Raw genomic sequence first — 4,190 nt, forward strand, 5'->3', positions numbered from 1 at the left:
AAAAAAAAAAAAGGAGTAATTTTTTATTCATTTCCCAAGGATATAAGAGAACTCAGTTATATCCCTTAGTTAGCTCAAATTCTAATTTTAGATGAGCTGTAACTCAAATATGGACTCAGGTAATCTGACTTCAGAATCAACGTCAGTACAGTGCAACATTTATCCTTTAGGCCAGATCATTTTCTTTGTGGGAAACTAACTTGTACGTCACAAAAGAATTTTAAGTCGTCCATTTCAATTTTACTTTTCTCCCTTTTATAACCACTCAGACTAGTGGTAGGTCTGACGGGTAAGGAATCTGGAGGATTTTTAAGGCTGTAACCCTTCTCCTCTCTACAAAACTTTATTCATTTTAATTATTACTATTTCCCTTTTATTTGTAGACTATAGAGGCTAATTTTTGTGGTAGGGCTGTGTGTTTTGGGATTTTTAACATCCCGTGTTTCCACTTACGAAATGCCAATAGCATCCCACTATATCTCTCCCCACCCTATCGGTGACAACCAAAAATATCTCCAGACATTGCCAAAGGTTTCCAGGAGAGGGAACTTATCCCACTAGCCCCCACCACCACCCAAAGCCTCTATGAAACTACAAGATTCAGTTTAAAATATTCCTATTCACCTTTTTAGCTCCCTCCTCTCTCTTAATAGGAGCCCAGGTGGCACAGTGGATTACATGCTGGGCTGCAAACTGCAGAGCCAACCATTCAAAGGCACCTTCTGCTCCACAGAAAGAGGCTCTCTGCTCCCATGAAGATCTGCAATCTTGGAAACCTCCGGGGGCAGATCTACTATGTCCTATAGGGTATTACTATGAGAAATCAATTCCATGCCAGTGAGTCTTCGGTCCAAGTACCCAGAAAACCCTTCTGTTGTTGCTGTTAGCATGGCAACCCCACTAGAGGTTTGTGGGGGAATTACCACATTTTTATACAAATACATGCTATATGCTTCTCTTTTGCAAACCATGCATTAGTTTTCTCTGCGTGTGCTCACTATTTACAAAAATAGTAACTACACCCTCTCCACTGCGTTATAAACTGAAAAATGTATGTATACAGATAGGATCAAAATACCAGTTTGAGTACTGCCAAAAGTTGGACTAAAGGCCACATGGAAATAAAACACTCAGGTTTTAAGAGAAAAAGTGACCTCTTTTATGATCTTAGTATCCAGGGATCAACCTGCCAGAAAGTTCAAATAAAAGAGGTAGAAAGATAGAAGTTCTCTTCCACAGATAGGACTACAAGTCGAGAGGAAATGTTTCTTCTTACAATGAGCTTCAGCGCTTTACAGTTTTGCTTTTTCAGTCCCTATAAGATGTATCTAAACTCTCTGAACGTACACTTCCCCTTATTAAAGCAGTCACCATATATAGCATCTTGCTTGACATTAGACATTTAGCACCAAGATATTACCACATAGTCTTTACTCAGACATAAGCCCACATTGCAAAGCACATACCATTTAAAAATCAGACCAGTCATAAAGACCAAAAATTTCATACTCATCTCCAGGTTCCTTCAATCTTCTCTAGGAATTTATGCATTTTGTTTGTATTACATTTATTTCCTCTGACATAGCTCAAATATATAAAAGGTTAATTGTAAGCACTGGGACCCAAATAAACGGACAGGAACAGAACGATTCCAATAACTACTTATCAAGACAATGAGAACACTGACTTTAGCACATTTCTAAAGGGCAAATTTTCGATCTTCTGTATGTTTTAGGTCATCGTTCCCTGATGCTGCCAATAGTTAGTGTTCCGGTTACTCAGTAATTTGATTAACAAACAGGGCATGCAGTTTTCTATGACAACGGACCCTGTGAATTGTAAACTAAAAAAAAAACCAAAGAAACAGTTAAAACCAAACTTTTCCCACTTTCAGGCCTCTAACACTGAGAATCAGCCCTATCAGATCCTACTTGAATAATCATCATCGAATGGTATCCCGTCTTCCCAAAGTTCACTTCATGCAACTTTATACAAAAGGCCTCAATTTAGTGCCTGTTTTCGCTAACTGAAAAAAACTCCAAATTATTTCTTTTCACATTCAAAAGGGGGGAGAGAGGGTTCGGTAGTGAAAAGTGAAACTAGTGTTCGGATTTTGCAGTGAGCCAAAAGAAAGGTTATTTTGCTGGTCTGAGAACACTCACAAACCTTTTCCATATAAATGAATGGTAATTGTTCTTCGCTTTATGCCATTTCAGCTTATGAAAGAAAGGTTTGCTAGGAAACCTTTACTCAGGCTGCAGTATTCACATACACAGTATGCTTTTTGGTCAGAGTAGAACTGCCCTGCGGGTGTCCGAGGCTGTCAACCTTTACCGGAGCAGAGAGCCACCTCTTTCTACCAAGCATTAGCCCTGCACTTATTAACACAACCTTTATCCCACTTAAAGGGCTTGACAGTTAATAACGCTTACCGTTATCTCTGACTGTTCCCATACTCTAGTACAGATTTCACTGAAAGTACCTCGGCCACATTTCTTGCGAAGAATCCCCGACCTTGGGGTTAGTGGCCTAATGCTTAGCCCCCGGCACCACCTGGGCCCCACTGGGATGCTCTAGCGAGTCGGAGGCCACGTTCCTTGCCAAGGGTCGGACTGAATCCTGCTAGTCTCGAAAGCGGGGGCTGAACAGCAGTAAGGGTTAGCGAACAGACTGCAGGCGACCAGAGGTTAGGAGACCTAACATCACCTAACGAAGGGGCCCTGAGCCTACAGTCAAGGCAGAAGGCCTCCATGGGGCAGGCTGCCACCCGTCGTCCCCGCCGGCTCAAGGAGCCCTTGGGTATGGCCTTTCCTTCCCCTCCTCTTGAACGTGGCGGCCACTGCTGCTTCAGGGGGGACGACTCTCAACTGTTTGCAGTCCCTTCACGCGGCTCTCACCAAGGACTAGACCCGCCGTTCACGAAACCCAAGCTCTGCGGGCGCAATTCTCCGGCGGTGGAAGTCGGGGCATTCGGCTAACGGTGGGCTCGAATGGGTCCGACCTCCGGATTCCAAGGGAACCGTCCACTTGGAAACAGAGGGGCCAAAAGGAATGCCAGCAGCTCGGGCCCTGGGCCTGGAAAGTTTGCAGGCGACGGGAGGGGGCCGAAAAGAAATCCCGGCCTTCTTTGTCCTCTTCCTGGTCCTGGATTGTGCCCCGCGGCGCCGTTTCCTCCGTGCCAGAAGCCTTGTGGGACCCGAGGCGTCGAAGAAGGCGGACCTGTTGTGCCCGACGGCGGCTGGGAATGAATTCGCCGGCTCGAGTCGGCAGGAGACAGACAGGCTCCCCAACTCGAAGAAGGGGTGCTGGACCCTCCCCAAACCCCAGCTCCTGGGCGGCCGTCCGCAGGCTCCACGCTGGCAGGCGGCAGGCGCTCACGGAGGAGGGCGTCTTCGGACCTCCCCCTGGCCTAGAACAGGCGCCCCCTCCCCCGTCGCAGGAGCCCCCATCCCCCCAGTAATGGCTCCCCGCCGAGGGAAGGGCGGCTGCGGCCGGGGCCCCTCCTCGCGCTCGCGCTAGGCCGGAGCTCCGGCCCCGGTGTGAGAGCCCTTCTCGCAGGATCCACCTCGCGGCTCCCCCGCCGGCACCCGCCGCCCCGATCCTGTCCCCCGCCGGCCGGCCGGCCGAGCCCGCGCGCCCACCTACCTCAGCCGCTCGTAGCCCGGCCCCTCAGCGCGTCCAGGGGCTTCCCATGGGCTGGGAATCGCGGGTCGGCGCCGTCCCTGCCCAGCCCGGCCTCTGGGCGGCGGGGACAAGGACCCCCGGCAGAGATGGTGGCGACAGCGGGGTAGGGAGATGCCGGCTACCGCTCGGTCCCTCGTCCCGAAGCAGAGGAAGAAGCTACCCCAAGCCCGGTCTGCGAGGGGCGACGTGCGCGTGCTCGCGGGGCCGCGCACGCACAGCTCGCACTGTTCGCACACACGCATCGCGAGACCCGGCCCCCGGCCCACGAGCGCGCGCGAGGCTAGACCTGGCCGCCAGGCTGCGCTTGCGCGGCGTAAGAATAGGGTCAAGGAGAGGGGGCTTAACTGCTGAGGCTCTAGGGGGTAGCGACCTGCCAAAAAGGGAATTGACAGGAATTTTCCCACGAGGATTGATTTTCTACCTATTCGGCGATGTCAGAATTACTTCTGATTCCATTTCTCAGGTTACCGATCTAATAAGTGGTAGAATTAAGATCTGGATTTAGT

The 4,190-nt window shown here is 49.9% G+C and overlaps 1 protein-coding gene across 4 annotated transcripts in view; it reads right to left on the reverse strand.

Annotated features, from left to right (window-relative positions):
- CUNH5orf24 (chromosome unknown C5orf24 homolog) overlaps window positions 1-3,841 on the reverse strand; it is a 10,236-nt gene extending 6,395 nt beyond the window's left edge. For 2 of the 4 annotated variants that reach the window (XM_004696621.2, XM_045285304.1), the window contains exon 1: window positions 3,646-3,841. The gene's annotated coding sequence lies outside the window, so the exon portion shown is untranslated. Of the gene's footprint in view, window positions 1-2,432; window positions 2,634-2,897; window positions 3,045-3,645 lie in introns of those variants that run through there. The other 2 variants (XM_045285305.1, XM_045285306.1) reach the window with 2 other exon arrangements.
- Between the last annotated feature and the right edge of the window lie 349 nt (window positions 3,842-4,190).

The sequence above is a fragment of the Echinops telfairi genome, unplaced genomic scaffold, assembly GCF_000313985.2.
Source record: "Echinops telfairi isolate 266 unplaced genomic scaffold, ASM31398v2 ScPeMD7_7469;HRSCAF=8507_1, whole genome shotgun sequence".
Lineage (NCBI taxonomy): Eukaryota > Metazoa > Chordata > Mammalia > Afrosoricida > Tenrecidae > Echinops > Echinops telfairi.